Below are 22085 nucleotides of genomic sequence, written 5' to 3'. Positions count from 1 at the left end.
TAATCAACATTTTTTATTAAAACAACTTCAATCAAAACATGTTTTATGTCAAAATAGTCTTCACCGATATATTAAGATGCTCCTGAACGGTATTACAAATTGTAAAAGTATTTAATTTTCTCTAGAGATCCCAATCCTTCTTAGCTCAAACAGATTACCTTTTCCTTTCTTTTAGAAACCAAAAACTAAAATGCCTAAGAAATTGGTTTCCAAATAAATAAATAAATAAAATTTTCTATGTAGCTGTGGTGATTTTGTAGAGTTTAAACACCAAAATGTGAAGCATCAAAATATGGGTGCTGGAAGCATGCATCAGAGAGAAGAAATCTGTCATGTTCATTAAGATAAATTAGCATGGAAACCAACTATTAGTAGGTTGAATAAGACAACATGCATTAGATTACTTCTGTCGAAAAGCAACTTGGGTATGAGGTCAATTAAAATATTTTTCTATTGCATTGTTCTTCAAATGCTGGAGAGAGGATTTCATTAGGATTCAAATTCATTGCATTCTGATTTGAATATTAACATACATTGGTATATCTGCAATGCAATCAAACTACTAATTAAATTTAATTAATCAAACTACTAATTAAGTTATTCAGACAATATGAACGCCTTTAAAGAGTCAGCTTTCTTGGATCGGTATACTTTAACCCAAGACGGACACATATACACCCCAAGGGGTTGGCGCGGTGGGCCTTTAAATACCAAGAAGTCTGGGTTCCACTCATGGACACCATGGTCTGTCTGAAGAAGCTTAATTCCTTTAGCTGGATGCTATTTTCTTTTATACGATCCGACCTAGCGATTTGGTTCAAAATTCAAACAAAACGAACTCGAAATCTAGTTTCCTAGTTTGATAATGGAAAGTTTTGGTTGACGCCGGAAATAGAAGGCCCTCTAACTCGGAGATCATCTCTCTATAAATATATATGTGTTTCTGCTCTCTTCTTTTAAACCCTCCAAGATCGATCGATCGACCGATCACGTTCCTTGCCAAAACCTCAGCTTCCACAGTACCCACCTTAGGTTTCCGTCGCCTCCAGAAGATCAGGCATCAATTGAAAAGCAGACATGAAGAACAGGACAGAAGGAGGGAGTTGCAGCAACATGGAAGACAACGGCGCCCTCTTCTTGCAGGCCGTAATGGCTGAACGAAAGGTGCATCCGAAGCAGAAGGGCAAGGAGGTGGAAGCAGAGAGAGAGAGGGCCTCGCTGTTCCTGCTCCTCAGGAGCACGAGATACCGGAGCAAGGTTCTTGGGTGGCCGGAGGCGGTGGTTAGGTGCCATGCCATGTTGCCGCTCGTAAAATCCGTTTGCGTGAAGAAACTGACGGCGACAGACACCAGGAGCCACCACAATCGTCTGTTGTTCCGTAGAGAAGACGTGCATGACTTGGTGTTCGAGGAGTTGGAGGAAGCGGAGAGAAGGATCGTGTGCGAGGAAGGCGGGAACGGCCTGCTGGTTTCGACGCTCGACGAGGCGGGTCGGCCGTGGGCACTTGTCCTCATCTACTGGTCGAGCAATGGGTCCTACGTCTTGAAGAAAGACTGGACCAAGCTCGCCGACTCTAATGGCTTCCATGCACATATCGACATGAACACGAGCCGAGTCGAGCCCGAGCTTGGTCAGCTCGAACTCGGCTAGACTAAATAAGACACGAGCTCGACTCGACTCGAACTCGATTATAGCTCGACTATCCTGGCTCGAACTCGACTCGAAGTCAATGGTCGAGCTCGAGCTCGGCTCGATTAAGCTCGTTTACTTGCATCCTAACTTGTTGAGCTCGAGCTCGACTACGGCTCGAATACGTGAAGCTCGATAAGGCTCGAACTTGTGAGCTCGATTAATATTACTCATTTCTATAGTTTTTCAAGAATAGTTTCTTTTTAATGGTAGGCAGCCACGGCGAATGGACGAAGAAAATAATGACAGAGACCAAGACAGAAAAATGTCGGAAGTAGAACAAAGATATCTCGCTGTAATTGCAGTGAATACAATGCTCATAGCAAAGATAGATGAAAACATTCAAATTATTGCATAAACCAATAAAATGGTGCAACTTTAAAAGCCCACCAACACCAAGATTGCATTCAAGCACCAGAATGCAAGATTGAACAATCACATCAAGTGACTCCACATCCTGTTATTGCTTAACTTGTAACAAAAAAAAAATACTCTCCTAAGATTAAAAAGCTTATTATTGATATTGACAATCCTTTATTGAAAAGGTAATCAGATTAGAAGGTCATAATACATGAAATCAGCAATTATGCCAACTTACCAAATCATGCAATGAGATTCAAAAAAAGCACAAGGAGTATGAGACAAAAATGGAACAATAACATGAAACGCCTAAAACATCCAAGTGTTGTTACCAGTTACTACATAGCTGAAACATTCATTTCATGGAGCATCGTAATAAATGCTAGTTGGGGTACATTACAAACCCTGTAAATCAGGCCCAACAGATCATAAAATCAATAGGCCGACTGCCTTAACAAGTGCAAAACAGTAATTTTGGACAACCAATCCAAAACTAGAATTCTCACACTTCAAGGAAACAGAATTACATTGAAGAAGGGCACCAAACAAAAGCACCCATGCCATAGAACTTACAAACATTAAGTAAGATGAAAGCAGCTCGTTTTTGGAACTAGCCAATGGCTAGTCGGCTGATACAAAGGCAGCACAAAATCTTTCATGACATAATCTTCCTACTATTAACATGTTTGTTCAGCCCTTAATAAACGAGAGAAACTTCATACCTGCAGAAGAAAAAGAAAAATTGCTTACTGATTATTTTGGCCGATGAATTTTGCATTAGAAGCCAATCCAAGAGGAACTTAAAACACTAAATCCGACCAACATGTTGACAAGTTGTAAGACTACAGTAGAAAACTAATACTAGAATTGCTGGAAACCTAATAATAGCAGGAATGATCTGCAGAATTAGAGATTCTCATCTAGCAGGATATGAAAGATGGTTCAAGAGTTAAAGCTTTCTAAGCTTTCAACAAGAATGAATGAATAATAACTCACACCACTGCGAACTTTCTTTAATAGCTTAACTCCACCATCAAGAAGTTTTCCATCTGAAACAGACACTAGAAAAATAAGCAAATGAATAAAACCAGTACACAGAAAAAGATAAAGAAAAACTACAAGAGGCAACTGAAACAGACACTAGAATCACATTAGATCAAGAAAAAGAAGAAAACAAAACAACAAAAAAAAAAAGCATTACCAAGAGGCAACTTGAATCATTCTAATGATATATATTCACTTGATTCATCCTCAACCTGAAAGAAATACATATAGTCAATTAACAAATGATTCACAAAATATTTAATGAATACAATTTATTCAAAATATACTTACTTGTATTACAACTTCATGCATTGGATCACTATCATTCTTTACCCAATTACCCAAACAAACCAAAGCTTCAACTGTTTTTGGCACCAATGAACTACGACTATCATTAACAATTCGACCTCATGTACTGAAAGCTTTTTCTGAAGCAACAAAAGTTATTGAAATTGACAACAAATCGCGTGCCATTTGTGAAAGAATTTGATACTTATATTCCTTATCCTTCCACCATTGCAAAATATTGAAAGAAAAAGCATCACCATTATTATCATGCTTAATCAATCCATCCTCCAATCTCAGATTTGGTGACCTGAAAAGTAACATTCTCAGCTTTACCTAACAAGTTAAAAAATAGATTTATTCCACATTGTGGGGTGTCTCGACTCTCTCGACTTTGAATACTAGAGGAATTAGTTGATGCAGTAGAAATATTGACATCCACTTCATTTCTTTGAATGTAACTTTGATATATATCTTGTAAAGATTGTTTTACCATTTGCATTTGTTCTTCCCTTTCTTCTCTTGATTGGTAAATTCTTGAAAAGACAAATTCTGATAATGTGAGTTTCACGCGTTGATCTAATATGGATGCAATAATCATTATCAAGTTACAGGATTTCCAATATTTATCAAATTTCTCCTTCATTTTCACTGTCATTGCCTTCATAAACCCACCTTCATTTTCAACTTTTTCCTGCAATATTGTTTGAACTCTCCAAATTTCAAGAAAATATAAGTTTGCTGTTGCATAAGATGACCCCGAAAATAGGGTCGACACTGAATAAAAAACTTGAAGAAAATCACACATCACTGCAATTTTTTCCCAATCCTCGGGTCCAAGCAACCATACCAAACCTGGGTCTTCCATGCTATATCTTGCAAAACCATCTTTATATAAAAGAGCTTTTTCCAACATAAAATATGTTGAATTCCATCGAGTTGGTACATCTAACACTAACTTCTTTGACGTTGAAAGATCCAATTCTCTAGCTGCAGCTGCAAAACCATGGAGTCTTGAAGGTGACACTTTGATATATTTAACTGCCTCTCTAATGCTAATGATTTTATCTTTAATGGCACTCCACCCATCTTGTACCATTATATTCAATTTTTTTGCACAACATCGTACATGAAAAAGTTTACCTCCATGATACAAGTTGATGCCGCTCTTTTCCATGTTTCTTTTAATTTTCTGACAAGAACATCATTTGATAAAGCGTTGTCAACTGTAATAAATATTATTTTCTTTTTAATCTCCCACTCTGCAAGATGCTTAGCAATTACATTTGCTAAAACTAACCTAGTATGGGGTGGCTCAACTTCGGTAAAGTTGATGAGACGTTGTTGCATCTTCTAATCTTTATCAATGAAATGTGTTGTTAATGCCATATATCCAAGTTGTTGGTTTGATGTCCACATATCTGTAGTCAAAGCAATCTTCTCAACACCCTTGAAGACAAGAAGTAATTTCTTCTTTTCATCTTCATATAATTTCATGACATCTCTCTTAACTGTCGTTCTTGAAACTGGCACCCAATTAGGAAAACCAAGCCTAAGAATGAACCTAAACAAACAATTATCCACTATGGAAAAAGCATGTTCTCCGGTTGCCACTAGTTTTGCAATTATCTCTCTTATTACTTGAGCATCAATGTTGGAACCCATTTCCATAAGCTTCTTCGTGACATCTGAAGTATTTCCAGATTTAAAACTTAAAGTCGTTTATCTTTTGTTAGTAAAACGTGTCAAACATTTGTGTCTTCTCATTGATGATGTAGAGCATCCTCCACTTATCGAAAATAGTGCACTGCAGTACTTACATTTTCCGTTTTTGATACCATTTATAACAACCTCGTCAAAATCATTCCATATTGTAGAAGTCTTTGACCTTGACCTTTTTGCACCACTTATACGTACTTCATGAGCATCTATTGAAACCCCTTCATAGTCAGGGTCTTGCGAATCTATAGGAGTTTCATTAGAGGAATGTACTCCGATGGGACATCATCTGAACTCGATCTCGAATCACATACTTGTTTGCCCTTATTAATGCTCGAGCTTCCTAAATTTGTCATTTTTCAAACTAGTAATTTTCCCTCCTGCTCAAGCTATTCTCCTATTTGAACATGAAAAGAAACTACTCATCAACAAGCATATTACCAATTACGTCTAATTAGACAAGAAGATTGTTCAATCATGATAATGAGATACTTGAGGTGGGTAGATAGGAATCTCATTTTATTCTGCTCACATGATCACAATCATGCAGCATGGAAGCAAATTGTATGTTATCTGAAAGCGTAAGACATAAACTGAAGCTGAAATAGTGTGACAGGCATATATTTAGATGCATCCATGCGACAGAAACTGAAAGAACCTAGTAATGACTGATGCAATGAGATTTGGACAAAAAGGCAAAATAAATAACATTTATAGCTTACCAAAACAGAGCACCATCTTTTCACATTGTGCACAGCAGTGTTTTATGGATCATTACACAATAATAAGTGGAAAGTAATCATGACAGGGCCAAGTAACCATGAAGTCCCAGGTTCAGAGACAAAAGCCTAGCCTGCTAGTTAAACTAATAGACACCATTCATTTTGAAAGAATCAATTGAATAGGAAACATGAGGAATGAAAAACCAACAGAAAGATGCTGACCATTGATTCAATATAATATTTGTCATTAGGTCTGCACATCTAAACATATTGGGAAAATCAAACTCCCAAGTCCTAGCACTAAAAAGATTAGTATCTAATCTGTTCACGTTAATCTTGGGGCATGACACCCAAGTTTACTTGAACTGTAATAATGCAGGAGAGAATTCCTCTCTGAAAAGTAAAAGCCAAAAGTTTAAGCAGATTTTCCTATCAAAAAGGCCTTGAACGAGTCTCTCTTATTAGTCAAATATACAAGTGCTTTCCATGCTCACAGATGTAATCTCAGTTCCCAAGAGATAAATCTGATGTTTTAAAAGAGTAAAACAGCTTAATAGAGGATTAAAAGATGGAAGCGGGACAATCAAAATTTACATGCATTAGACACAGTGGTTGCAGACTTGCAGGCTTGTAGCATCTCCAGAAAGAAGCCTAGTACATTGGGAATAAAACCCAATGCCCCCCCCTGATCTGGGCAATATGCTCAGTTTCTGACAAGAAACAAGCATTGAGAGCAAACCAATGTTTCAGTTTTGAAGAAAACACTAGAAGATATAAACAACACAAAAAATACACTAGAAGATATAAACAGCACAACAGTATATAAATCAGTAAAAGAAGGAAAGAACATGAGGAAGAAGTAGAGAAAGGAAGAAGAAAAGAAAAAAAAATGAGTAAGAATACGCACGTAATATAATATGCACTTGTGTTACTGTGTGTGTGAGAAAGAGAGAGACAGGTAGGGGCTCGAAGGAAGGTACCTGAAAGAATGTTGATCAAAGCAGCAGCCAGCAAGTCACCAGAACGGCGACAGGTCTCCGGAGCAGCTACAGAACACCAGAGAAGGAGAGAATGGCCCATCAAACACGAGTTTAGACATTACGAGTCATAGAGCAACCAAGAAAGAGAGAGAGACAGAAACAGAGAGAGAGAGAGAGAGAGAGAGAGAGAGGCAACCTTCGGCGTAGGATGCGCTGCCTTTGAGTTGGATATCACTGACTCACTGGAGAAGCGGAGAGGCAGAGAGCACACTGACACAGGGCAGCAAGAGCGCAGAGCACAGGCGGAGAAGAAGCACAGTGAAGCAGGGCGGGAGCACAGCCGGAGAAGGAGAAGTCAGAGACACCGAGGCGAGAGGCCAGAGAGGGAGAGTCGGAGTCGGAGAGAGAGAGGGAGAACGAAAAAGAACCCTTTCCCGTTCCTGCTTGAGAAGAAGTGAGTCGTGACTAGTGAAGTGAGACAGTTGAACCGGTTTTTTTAAAACCTGTATGTTAATCGAGCCGAGTCGAGCTTTAACGAGTTCGCAAAGTGAACTCGAGCTCGACTCAATTAGTTAAATTAGTTGACACGTGAACTCGAGCTCGACTCGTTTAACTAATGAAGCAACTCGTTTACACTTACGAATCGAGTTAAACGAGTCGAGTTCGAGTAACTCGGCTCGTTGTGCACCCCTATTGACATTGAGATCTTTAGCTTCAGGCAGCGCACGAGCAGAAAGCTCTGTTTCGTCATCATCCGCCGTTCCCCTGTGATAGAATGTGCAAAAATAGAGTATGAACAGAGATGAGAAGGAGAGAAGGCAGATTTACGTGGTTCGGTTGATGGTAGCCTGTATCCACGAACAAGAGAGGTCGATCTTCCTTTGATACGTTTGAAATACAATCAGTCCTCATATTTATACATTGGAGGCCAAGGCGTAAACATTGGTTGCCTAAATGAGAAAGGAACGTTAGTTCAACGTTCAAGATAGAGGAGGACGTTAGTTCAACGTTCATAATTAATTTGAGCACCTTCCTTATTCATTCGATCAATGAATAAGGTAATCCACCTCTCCAACATCTCTTTAGTTTATCACTCCCCCTCAAGTGGGGAGTAGATATTATGAAATCCCCACTTATCATTTGCAAGTTGAAGTTTTGCTTTAGTAACACCTTTAGTTAATGCATCAGCAACTTGCTCGACTCCATTGATATGAAGCGTTTTGATTTCTCCGGATTCAATCTTTTCTCTCTGACATAGTGACAGTCGATTTCAATGTGCTTCATTCTTTCATGAAAGACTGGATTTGTGGAAATATATACGGCAGCTTGACTGTCGCAAAACATGTGCATGGGCTTTAAAACTTCGAGATTTAGTTCTTCAATCACGTTCTTGGTCCAAATGAGTTTGTTGGTTCCTGCTACCATAGCACGATATTCTGCTTCTGCACTGGATCTAGCCACTATTTTATGTTTCTTGCATTTCCAAGCTACTAAATTTCCACCAACAAAGACAGTATCCTGTAGTTGATTTCCTGTCGTTGATATTTCCTACCCAGTCTGCATCTATAAATCCTACTATGTCTAAGTTCTTATTCCTTTTGTACCAAAGTCCTTGTCCTGGAGAGCCTTTGATGTATCGAAGAATGCGATCGGCAGCCTTCATGTGTGATTCTCTTGGGCTTTGCATATACCTGCTAATCACATTCACAGCAAAAGAAATGTCAGGTCTAGTGACAGATAAATACATAAGTTTACCAACTAGACATTGAAATACTTCCCTGTTAACCTCTGGTTCATCCTCACATGGTCCCAATTTGAGGTTTGCTTCGAATGGAGTGTCGGCTGGTCGTGCTTCCATTTTCCCAGTCTCATTTAATATGTCTAGAGCATATTTTCTTTGACAAAGAAAGATGCCTTTGTGTGATTGAGCTATCTCAATTCCAAGAAAATACTTGAGTTTTCCAAGATCTTTTATATCAAATGTGGTTCTCAAGTAGTGTTTGAGATTGAGTATGCTTTCAACATCATCACCTGTCACGACTATATTATCTACATAAACCAACACAACAGTGATGTGTTCTTCATGTTTCCTTATGAAACGCGTGTTGTCAGAATGACATTTGCGATATCCAAAGCTGTCTAGTGCCTTACTTAATTTTGAGTACCACGCTTTAGGGGATTGCTTCAGACCATAGATAGCTTTGTTGAGCCTGCATACATAGTTCTTACCTTCGTCTGGATGCCCTGGAGGTAGTGCCATGTATATTTCTTCACTAAGTTTACATTGCAAAAGGGCATTCTTCACGTCTAATTGGTGAAGCCCCCAGTTCAAGTTACAAGCCACTGATAATAGAATTCTCAAGGTGTTCATTTCAGCCATGGGTGCAAAGGTTTCGTCATAATCAAGACCTTTTGTTTGAGCAAACCCCTTGGCTACTAGACGAGCTTTGTGTCTTTCCAGTGAGCCGTCACTATTGTATTTGACTCTATAGTGCCATTTACATCCAACTATGATTGAATTTTTAGGTTTTGTAACAACATGCCACGTCTTGTTGCGCTTCAGAGCCTCCAATTCTTCATTCATAGCCTTTCTCCAATTTGAGTCTTTCTTAGCCTCTTGAAAAGTTTGAGGCTCACAAATTTTATCAAGACTCTTAATGAAGTTACTATGTTTGGCTGTGATCTGATTGTAAGAGACAAAATTACTAATGCGATAGCGACTGAAGGAGCTAGTCTCATAATCAGCCAGATGAGAGGGCACTCTTCGAATTCTCTCAGATCTTCTAAGATGCCCGTTAGTTGGTTCATCATTTTCAGTAGAGGTAGTAGGTTCTTGATTTTCAGTGGGACTTTCAATTTCTAGATGAGTCTCTTTTGTGACCTGCTCATCAATAATGGAAAAAAATAAATCATCAAAATCATGCAAGTTATGGGATTTAGACTCCCCCTGACTTCTACCACTATCATTTTCTCCAAAGTATGAAAGTTTTTCATTGAATTGAACATCACACGAAATATAAGTTTTCTTAGAGATAGGATCAAAACATACATACCCCTTGTTTTGAGAGTTGTAACCGACAAAGACGCATTTGATTGAGCGATGACTTAATTTGTCTCTTTTTGCATGATGTAGCCACACATGAACCACACAACCAAACACATGCAAGTGATCAAGCTTCGGTTCTTGCCCTGTAAGCTTTCCAATTGGACTGGCATATTTAAGGTGCTTACTAGGAGTTCTATTAATTACGTAGCATGCAGTAGAAACAACATATTTCCAATAATTTTTGGGCATATTCATTTGGAATAACAAGCTCCTAGCTACTTCTAATAAGTGTCTATTTTTTCTTTCAGACACGCCATTTTGTTGAGGTGTGTCAACACAAAATGTTTGATGATGTATGTCATACTCGTCTAAGAAAAACTTGAAACCAGAGTTTTTAAATTCAGTACCATTATCATATCTAAAGCATTTTATTTTGCGATTATATTGAACTTCAACCATCTTATAAAAAGTTTGAAAAAGAGATAGTACCTCTGATTTGTTTTTCATGAAATAAATCCAAGTGGATCTAGAGTGATCGTCAATGAACATAACATAGTATCTAAAACCATCCAAAGAATCCATAGGCGCAGGGCTCCATACATTAGAGTGAATGAGATCAAAAGGTTGTTCACTAACAGAATCTGATAAAGAGAACTTAGGTCTGGTCATTTTAGCATACTTGCAAATATCACATGTATGATTATTAAAATGATTCTTGGAAAATAAATAATTTAAAATCCGAAACGATGGATGACCCATCCTTTGATGCCAGATTTCTCCCTCATTCAAAGTAGATGCATTCAATGCCTGGTCAAGAGCTGTAATTTGGTAGAGTCCATTGACTAGGCGTCCCTCACCAATCGTCATCTGAGTCTTCCGATCCTGAAATACAACATTAGTAGTAGAAAAAACCACATTGCAGTCCAATTCTTTGGTAATTTTGGCTACTGACAACAAGTTAGACTTAAGTTCAGGCATTATGAGGACCTCACTAGTATAATTTTTGTTAAAGAAATCTAATCATCCTTTTCCTTTGATAGTAATGGGAGCACCGTTGGCTGCAGCAACAGGCCCTATGCCGTCAATAGAATGAGGGGAATAGAGATAAGCAGATTGATTACCCATATGATCAGTGGCTCTTGAGTCGACAATCCAATAGGTGCTGGAATCAAAAGTAGCGTAAGTCATACCTTTAACTTGATCAGAGGTGTTGATAGAGATTCCAGCGGTCTTTTTCACTTGAAGTCCCTTTATCATTTCAGCAAGAGTCTCCAGGGTGATAGGATTGTTTGATGAAGAAGCCATGAGACTGGTCTGATCGTCCTCCCTTTTAGCTGTCCCTTTTGAAGTCGTCTTGGAGGTATGGTTCGTCCCTCTGTTTGGTTTTCCATGTAGGAACCAACAGTTTTCACGAGAGTGACCAGTTTTCTTACAATGAGTGCATTTAGGCTTTCTTCCCTCATCACGTTTGGCCCTAAAATTTCTGCCATCTTGAAAATTCATAGCAAAGGCAGCTTTTTCATCATTGGACACTTCTTGACTGCTGTAGTTAAGAGTGCCCATTGCTTTTCTTCTTGACTCTTCTCACATGAGAAGAGCACAAACAAAACTTAGTGAAGGCAGCTCATGTGCCATGAGAACTTGACTACAAAAATTTTCATAGTCATTTGGTAGCCCAGCTAGAATCTCAAAGATATGTTCTTGCTCACGTTGCTTCTTTGTTTTAGAAAGATCAGTAGTTATTGGAGTATGAACATCCATCTCATCCCAAATTCCTTTGAAGGTACCAATGTATTCACTAATAGGAACAGTCCCTTTCTTTAGACTTCCTTTCATTTGAGATAGTTGGTACATGCGAGCAGTGTTATATTGTTCACCATAAAGATCTTTGACAGCCTGCCAGACCTCCTCTGCGGTGTCTAAAAAATTAAAACCTGATGCTATCTTGGGCTCCATAGAGTTGATGAGCCAAGATGCAACAGTGTCGTTGGTAGATCGCCACTCACTATATTTCATATCATTAAGTGATGGTCTCTTTGTGGTACCATCAATGTATCCGAGTTTGGATTTTCTACTTACGAACCAAGATAAATAATTGAAGCCATCAAGCAAGGTATTGGTCATCTTAAGATTAGGGTTACCTTGCTCGTGTACAACAAGTCTGTGCAAGGATCCATCGCTACCTTGTATAATGGAGTGATGATCATTGTCTTATCTTGCTCCCCCTTCCTGCTCCATAAGTTTTCTGCTTGCTTTAGAATGGAATGAATTTACTACCTCAGGATGAACCACTCTCTGATACCATGATAGAATGTGCAAAAACAGAGTATGAACAGAGGTGAGAAGGAGAGAAGGCAGATTTACGTGGTTCGGCTGATGGTAGCCTACATCCACGAACAAGAGAGGTCGATCTTCCTTTGATACGTTTGAAATACAATCAGTTCTCATATTTATACATTGGAGGCCAAAGCGTAACCATTGGTTGCCTAAATGAGAAAGGAACGTTAGTTCAACGTTCAAGATAGAGGAGGACGTTAGTTCAACGTTCATAATTAATTTGAGCATCTTCCTTATTCATTCGATCAATGAATAAGGTAATCCACCTCTCCAACGTCTCTTTAGTTTATCACCCTGCTACTGGTCATGCATGGCGATCCACAGGAGATTGATGATGATCAGGGAGAAGATGACCGTTCAACGATGATGAGTAATGAGGCGGCTTAATGGGATTTTTTGAAACTTGATTAATCAACTGAATTTGTCGTTTCCATTCTTATTCTTTTCATGATGCAGCCATTGCAAAATAAAAGAAGAAATTAGGATTGGGGAGCATACAGTGGCTGGCTGGCTGATATTTTTGTGCATTAATATTCCTTGTTATGTTGTTAACTTGTTAGTTAATAATGGCAGGATGCCACTTATATAATTCTTCGTGCATTAATTCTCTGTTTCTTCTGGTCGTTTTCGCACCACATTGTTGTTCAAGATTACTTTCTGTTCAAGCTATTTTCACGACTCCCTGCATCAGAGAGAGAGAGATACAATGCTAACATTTGGATTAGGATGAAAGAAAAGCAAATAATGGTTTGATCATTCTAGTAATTGATTGGTTCTGTGAAAGTTGGCTTGCATTTGGATTAGGATAAGTAATGCAGGATCGACATTTCAGCCCTAAATTAACTGAATCTTCCAACTAAATGTAATGAAACAAAACTACGTATATGGAACAATTTGATTGAAATTTCATCGTTACGCCTCTTGGCGTGAGAGTGTATGAAGCTAATTAAAGAGGAAAATCAAATAGCTAGTGAAGTTGAACTTGAATTAATGTCTACTACATGTGACCTAAATCTGAGCCATTTACATCTCCAAAACATGAAATTGAGTTATTCCCGTTGCTAAAACATAGAGGACCGTAGCTAATCTCAATTGTTCTTACCAATGCGCGCGATAATCATTTGTCTTACCCTTCAGATTGATACAATGCTTGCATTTGGATTAGGATGAAAGAAAAGCAAATAAAAGTTCGATCATTCTAGTAATTGATCGGTTCTGTGAAAGTTGGCTTGCATTTGGATTAGGATAAGTGATGTAGAATCGACATTTCAGCCCTAAATTAACTGAATCATTCAACTAAATGTAATGAAACGAAACTACGTATATGGAACAATTTGATTGAAATTTCATCGTTACGTCTCTTGGCGTGAGAGTGTATGAAGCTAATTAATGAGGAAAATCAGATAGCTGGTGATGTTGAACTTGAATTAGTGCCTACTACATGTGACCTGAATCTGAGCCATTTACATCTTCAAAACATGAAATTGAGTTATTCCCGTTGCTAAAACATAGAGGACCGTAGCTAATCTCAATTGTTCTTACCAATACAAGCGAATGTCCAGTTGTTAGAGCCCCTTCGATAGTAGGACGACTGCCCCGAATACCATTGCTATAATTTTGTGTCTTATTTAGTTGCCAAATACAACTAAAGTAGCACCAACGTGAGAATTGTTGGGAATCATAAATTATTAAAGCAGAAAAATTTGAAATGGAAAAAGCAAAGCCAAAGACATGAAATAGAAGGAGATCATATTGCGAAGTTCAATTTTGGTATACCTTTTTACATATTTGGATTCAAATTCAGATTTGAATATGAATATGGAGAAGCTTATACCGTATCTAAATCCGATTTTTAAATTGAGAATTTGGATCTGATTTTAGATATACAACCGACTCCGATCAACCACATTGTAATATGTCGAGGACGTCTGGCTTTCAAAAGGTATCGATGTCAGATACCAAATGTCTATTTGAAACTCAACGTGAATTCCAAACAAAATATGAAACCAAATATGTTAATTTATGTTGATTTTTTTTCTCTTAATCATATGTTTATTTTTTTTCTTTGTCTGACTTTTTTTTTTTTTGAAGTTGTTTGGTTGGATGTTTGATCCGTATATATCCAATTCATTGACATTATTAATTGGTCATTATAAAATATAGCGAACGATCATCTTGTTCATATGCATTTTCTTAAAATTAAGAAAACATGCCTAATTTGCAACAAGGGGCATAACGGAAATATGGAAACATTTAGTTGATGCCGGAAATAGAAGGCCTTCTAACGGCTCAGAGATCATCTCTTCGTAAATATAGAAGTGTTTCTGCTCTTTTCTTTTAAACCCTCCAAGAACCAAGATTGATCGATCGATCGATCACGTTCCTTGCCAAAACCACAGCTTCCACAGTACCCACCTTAGATTTCCGTCACCTACAGCAGATCAGGTAGAGGAACGTTCTTAGGCTGTGCTTTACATCAATTGAAAGGCAGACATGAAGAACAAGACAGAAGGAGGGAGTTGCAGTAACATGGCAGACAATGGCGGCCTATTCTTGTTGGCCGAAGAGGCTGAACGAAAAAGGGTGCTCGAAGCAGACGGAGAAGGAGGTGGAAGCAGATAAAGAGAGGGCCTCGCTGTTCCCATTCCTCAAGAGCACGAGCAGTGGCGGAGCTAGCGTGGGGCAGGTGTGGGCGCCTGCCCACGCCAGCCCAAGATAGCCCAAAATATTTTTCAAGTCGTAGCCTTCTTCCTCCCTCTCACTCTCTTCACTATTTATTAGAAATTCACAAGAATTGAGATCTTAAATTCATAGTGTTATCATAAAGATGTCATGATGTCATGCATGGCCGGAGAAGTTACCGAAGGTTCTCCTTACCTTAGTCAATTTCCATGGGGAAAAAGAGGCAGACCACGATAACTCTGGCTTTCTACGTGATTGCAAGGGAGAAATATCCATGATATGTTTAACGGAGTGGTGGTACACGAAAAACATTTGTTTCATGCCTCATTTAATAAATCATGAGTTTAAATTAAAAAAGAAAAAGGTGAGAGAAGAAGGCCACGTTCGGAGACGGCTAAGAATTTTCTTAAATATTGTAAAATTTTTAAATGGTCTCGCACATCTTCACCCTGTGGCCTATTAGAAACATGTGCCATCTATAATTTATTTGTCTAAACTTAGAAGAAATGCATGACATCTTTTGTCTTACCCACATTGGAAAGTTATCTTTTCATGTAAGAAATTTTTGTGAGATTCGGATTCCTTGTCGTAGATGATGTTTTACACTGTATCAGGGCAGGTACCAAACCAGTCTTTGGGCTTTGCTTGTTCTGGCTAGGCTTGCAGAAGTGAGCCACGAGACTTGCAGAAGATTATTCATAAAACATTTAACACTGATTTTCTAAATTTGCATTTTCAATTAATTAAAATTACTTTTTTAATATTCAATAGTATTAATGTGAAAATAAATTTGTAAATCAAGTTACACAAGCCAAATAAAAGGCCAACACTTTCAGGTCATGCTTAGCGTTTTAGCTGCTCAATTTAGGCTTTTTAGGCCCTGTTCGGACCATGCCTTTTTTATTTTTTTTTCTTCCTCCCAATAAGAAATTTTAAGTTAGAAGACGGTCTCTTAAAAATTCTTTATTTTTAACTAAGAATCTTAAATATTTATCCTTATATATATACATAAGTCCCCTCACCAGATTTGAGTATTTTAAATAAGTGCCCCGCCGGCCAATTTTTATGGCTCCGCCACTGAGCACGAGATACCGGAGCAAGGTTCTTGGGTGGCCGGAGGCGGTGGTCAGGTGCCATGCCATGTTGCCGCTCGTAAAATCAGTTTGCGTCAAGAAACTGACGGCGATGGACACCAGGAGTCACCACAATCGTCTGTTGTTCCGTAGAGAAGACGTGCATGACTTGGTGTTCAAGGAGTTGAAGGAACCGGAGAGAAGGATGGTGTGCAAGGAAGACGGGAACGGCCTGCTGGTTCCGACGCTGGACGAGGTGGGTCGGCCGTGGACACTTGTCCTCATCTACTGGTCGAGCAATGGGTCCTACGTCCTGAACAAAGAGTGGTCGAAGCTCGCCGACTCTAATGGCTTCCATGCACACATCGACATCGAGATCTTCAGCTTTAAGCAGCGCATGAGCGGACGGCTCTCCTTCGTCATCATCCGTCGTTCGCCTGCTACTGATCATGCATGGTGATCAATAGGAAATCGATCATGATCAGGAAGAAGATGATCGTTCCACGATGAGTAATGCGGCGGCTTAATGGGTTTTTTTGAAATTTGATTCATCAACTGAATTTGTCATTTCTATTCTTATTCTTTTCATGATGCAGCCATTGAAAAATCAAAGAAGAAATTAGGATCGGGGAAGACGAGAGCATATAGTGGCTGGCTGATGTTTTTATGCATTAATATTCTTTGTTATGTTGTTAACTTGTTCGTTAATAATGGCAGGATGCCACTTACATACTTGTTCGTGCATTAATTCTTTGTTTCTTCTGGTCGTTTTTGCGCCACGTTGTTATTGAAGATCATCCCTGGTTTTTACTTTCTGTTCAAGCTATTTTCTGGACTCCCTGCATCAGAGAGAGAGACAGTGAGGGAGACGGCGGGAGATCAGGGAGGGAGTGCTTTGAAAAACAACTAGTTATTCTTCTTTTCTTGAAAAAAAAAACGAAATTTGAAATTTCATTTTGGGAAAAAGGAAACTATTTGGCAATGCTTACATTTGGATTTGGATAAAAGAAAAGCAAATAAAGGTTTGATCATTCTAGTAGTTGATCGGTTCTGTGAAAGTTGGCTTACATTTGGATTAGGATGAAAGAAAAGCAAATAAACGTTTGATCATTCTAGTAATTGATCGGTTATGTGAAAGTTGGCTTGCATTTGGATTAGGATAAGTAATGCAGGATCAACATTTCAGCCTTAAATTAATTGAATCTTCGAACTAAATGTAATGAAATGAAACGACGGATATGGAACAATTTGAATGAAATTTCATCATAGGTCTCTTGGCGTGAGAGTGTATGAACCTAATTAATTATAAAAATCAGATAGCTAGTGATGTTGAACTTGTGTTAATGCCTACTACATGTGACCTGAATCTGAGCCATTTCGATCTGGAGGCCCTTACCACATGAAATTGAGTGATTACAGTTGCTCAAACATAGAGGACCGCAGCTAAACTCAAGTGAAAACACAGTTTGTTCTTATTAATGCCCGCGAACGTCCCCTTGTTAGAGCCCCTCGATTCTTAATTACCATTTTTGTCATCTTTAGTTGCCAAATGCAACTAATGTAACAGCTCAACTTTGTCATAGGCTTATGACAGATCAACTTTGTGGCAGACATTATCCTGAATCAGATTAGAAAGACAGTGGATGCTTTCATGCGCTAGAATGATGTTACCAGAGATAGTTCTCTCTGGGAGGAAAGCTATTTGGTTGCTACTGATTACCCTTTCTAGGCAAGACTTCATATGAAGGGCCATGAGCTTAGAGAAGATTGTGTAAAACACACTGCATAATGTAATTGGTCTGAGGGTCCTTCATTGTGCAGATCCCTTCTTTATTGGACTCAGGGTGACATGGGGTGGATTTAACTTCTTCACAAATTTTCCTGTGGAGAGAAAGTTGTCAATGATTCTGATCACATCTGTCCCAACGAAGTGCCAGTGTTGCTGGAAGAAAGCTATCGGGAACCCGTCTAGGCCCGGTGCACTATCACCATTTAAAGAGAAAACCATATGCATATGCTTAATTTCCTCTACCGAGATTAGCCTAAGAAGTGACATGTTGTCTTCTTGAGAAATTTTGGACTGACAATCATTTTTTTCCATGCCATCACCTGAGCCTTCAACTACTCCAAGCAAATCACGAAAAAGGTTTTTGCAAACCTATCCGAACTCTGTAATGTAACTAATAATTCCACCATGATGCTCCAATTCCATGATACTATTCTAGTGGCATGATAAAACTTAGTGTTTCTGTCACCTTCTACCATCCACCTAATTCGAGCTCTCTGTTTCTACAAGCTATTCTCCGCCTCTAGAGAAGCTTGGAGTTCCTCTCTTAGGGGCAGTTCATGATATTGATCAGAGACAGAAGGAGTACAGGTCATCGACTGGAGCTGATCAAGTTCCTCATGAAGGGCGCAGATTCTCACTGCCACAGCCCTCATAGAAACCTTGGACCCATGGGAGAGGTTTCTTTGTGTTTTCTCCAACTTCGACGTTACTTTGATGAGAGAAAACCCGAACACGTGAGTAGTCCAGCTTGATGGGACAATGTTAATGCACTGTTGTCTGTTTTGCCCAATTCTTAAAGTATCTGAACTGCCCAGCTCCCTTGTTGTAGTTGCTTTCAAATTTAGTAGTCACTTTTAGCGTTGAATGATCTTAGGTCATCTAGGAAGCACTCGAAGTGAAGTTGATGTGCCCCAGGCTTCCTTCCACTCCTGATTAATAAGGCCCCAGTCGAGTCTACAAAGGATTTGGTCTTCTTTCTATCTATTGTTAGACCAAGTATATCTATGCTTCGGGTCAGTCAAGGGAGATGGTGCGCAGTTAGCTAGAAAGCTGCAGAATCTTTGGTATTGATTTGGCTGACAACCAGTCTTATAAGCTAGCTCAAGCATGACATTAAAGTCACCTCTAAGCATGGCGGCCCCCTGATATGAAGTATGATGTCTTGTAGCTTCAATAACCCTTCATAGCAGTAACAGATCAGGGGGCAGATATCGTCCCCCAATAAGAAAATTCTTTTTAGGAATTCTGTCATTGAATTCCATGATAATCCAGAAACGATTCATATTGACCATGGAAGCAATAACTCTAGAAGGTTTCCATTCATAGAGAATACGAGCTATCTCATTGTACTCAAAGTCATTAGATAGCATAGCAAAGCTGCCAAGGATACTAGAATTGAGATGGATTTTGTCTACAGAGACCATGGAATTTAGAATAAAAAATCAGTTGATGTGTTCTTCCTACAATGATGAATATAGATCACGCCTATCTGCAGGCCTAGCTAGACCTTTGGTATTCCATGAAATGCAATTCATTGGATGACATGAGGATCTGGAACCTCACTTGGGAAGGCGTCACTGTCAAGGAAATCCTGTTGGGAGCTAGAGATTGGATTATCGGTTTCCTCCATGGCATCTGGATTGCTGTTCAGGTAGTCCATTCGTTGAGTAGAGATTTCATTCTTGGGCTACATGATCTATGCATAACCAAGAGAGATAGATTTTTGTAGAAATGCTGGCTGTCTACAGCTTGGAGAACTCTTTGGTTGCTAAGGAATGATGTTGTTTCTCGTGGAAGAGAGGTCAACTAACGAACTTTGGTGTTGGACATAACGTTTGATGTTGCAGTCCCCGTTTCTAGGCACGGTTCTTCAGTTCTTTCTCAGCAGCTTTGATCGACTCTCGTATTTGCTATCTCATTTTGTGGCTATTATCTATTAAACCTATGCGACAATTAGAATAACCACCAGTCTGTAAGGATGATGATCACTAAACCTACAATGAATCCGCAAGAAACAGGTTCCATAAGAATTACATTAAGTGGACCAATACAATTATAGCTAAGATTATGAACCCGTCAGGTGTGCTCTTGAAGCTATACATTTGTTTGTATTGATTGAACTGAAATAAAATAATATCACATGCATAAAGCCCAACACTTAGAAGCACCATACTGCAACTTGTTATTAAGAAAATGACTACATGACAACAAAACTAGTAATTAATTAATAGCTTAAATGAAGTAGCTTAAAAGAAGGAAAGCATGTCCCCCAGGTCCGTGAGTAATTTTGTCTTCTGATCAGGTAGCTTGGTGCAATAAACAAGCAAAAGAAAACTTGTTCTCATTACTACGAAATCAGCCTTGATCGATATTGATTATATTGAATATTAGAAACAGTAATATCTGCTGGTTTCTAGCAACTATCCTTTGTTCAACTGCTTTTGTTTGATTTACCTAACTCATAAAGCAACTTGCCTTCTTCTTGCAAAGCACCAAACCTATCACCTGTCAACTCCACCTTCCCCCTGCTATGAATTTCTCAATTTTGTTTTCCTCCACCCTATTTCCTCCCTTCCTACCTCAGTTGGCCTCATCAAGTATCCTTCTAGGCCTTCACAATCTTTGACATCCAACCATCCCTCCTTCTCTTTAGTCATTGAAATCTCCTCTTTCCTCTCTTCTTTCACCCATTTACACTGCTCAGTCAAGTGCATGGCAACCCTACAGTGAGTGCAGAATTTGGTTGCAGTCTCATGTTCCACATTTTGAGTGATGACATTACCATCATCCAATTCGATTTCAACATCGATCTTGGGATGAACTTCAAAGAAACATCCAGGCAAATCTTTACTAATCCCAGACGCAACAATGTCTGCGTTTGATTGTCACTGCTCGAAAGATTTTCTTGTTCCAAAGAAATGACTGTAACCCAGGTAAACAGATTCAGATGGGTACTTTCAAAGAGTCCTCGATGCAAATCGCATCCCCTGGCTTCCACTGGTGCATCCTGCCACCCAATTGCCATGCTCCTTTGCGAGTGATCGCCCTCAACTCCAACTCATTTATCAACCCTAACCAAGAAAGATCCTTTTCCAAGAAAGGAAAACCGATTCATGATAAACGAACACTCCATATTCCTCATGATCAAATCCCCAATGAACCAGCCAACGGGCATCTATTGGAATGGTGTCAGCATCTTCTTCATCTCACCTGTTGGAATGAAAATTCTCTTGGTTTGCCATTAACAAACAATATTTGCAGTGGAGAGTTGTCATCATCATCATCTTCTTCCTGTAATCAACATGTCCACCAAAGTTTGCACCCCCAATGGCTGCCCAAGTAGCACTCTGCCGTCCCCCAATTCTGTATCAACCCAGGCTACGGTTTCGCTGCTCTCCAGAAAAACCCTCAGTCTCTGTCATTCCCCACCCCTGTTGCCAACCGCTCGCTTATTGCTGGCTAATGAGCTCAAGACGAATTTTAAGGAAAGCATGCATGACCAAATAAATTATAATGGTATATAAGCCAGAAGACTAAGACCTTCAAGATATATATGAATGTTGAGTATTAAAGCTTGTTATGCTTCGAACATCTAAAAGCAGAGCTGGACATTGAAAGGGCAGCTCGTTGCATGGAAAATCAGGAGTTATAGAAGTATCTTTTCTCACACTGTTGAATGTTAAAACATTAGAACTACTGATTTTTTCTTATTGACTTTCACTTTGGGAAAGTCTCAAACTCAGAAAAGATTCATTTTGAAGCGCATCAGGCTGGATGTTGCTGATCAAATTTATTGACCATCAAGACATCAACTGTGAAGAAGTTATTTTGTACACCAATACCCAAGTCTAGTTATAAGCTTTGGGATCTTGGTTTTGGTTATATCAGTGGATGAAAGAGCCTATTCTTCTCGTCAATCTCTCTGTTGAGAATAGGAACAAGTGGAGAGGTAGAGAGTCTCTTTGTCTGAAATTAAAAGTCTGCCCTCTGAAAAGAGGGATCTTCCCTAACAATGAGGAGGACAGTATGTGAAGTTGAGGTCTCGAATATCAAAAAAATTTGCTAATCATATGCTTTTAGCAACTTCATACTTACTACACGCTTCTTGTTATATGCATAGAATGAATTGCTTCATTGAGTAGAGAGGAAGCTATGAACTGCATACATTTGCTTTCGAGGAAACTCAATGATAACAAGATATGATCTGGCTGAGAATATATATATATTTCGTCCTCAAAAACATAAAGCAAGTCAGGAGTTTGTAGTAGTGACTAGTCACAAAAAAACAAGTTTTTTTCGAAAAAATGCATTTAAAAAGATGAAAAATAAGTAAGCCGAATAAAACGTTAAAAAAACTGT

This window comes from Nymphaea colorata, chromosome 13 (genome assembly GCF_008831285.2).
Source record: "Nymphaea colorata isolate Beijing-Zhang1983 chromosome 13, ASM883128v2, whole genome shotgun sequence".
Classification (NCBI taxonomy): Eukaryota; Viridiplantae; Streptophyta; class Magnoliopsida; order Nymphaeales; family Nymphaeaceae; genus Nymphaea; species Nymphaea colorata.
The sequence above is the reverse complement of the archived record's forward strand: the minus strand, read 5'-3'. Positions refer to the sequence as shown.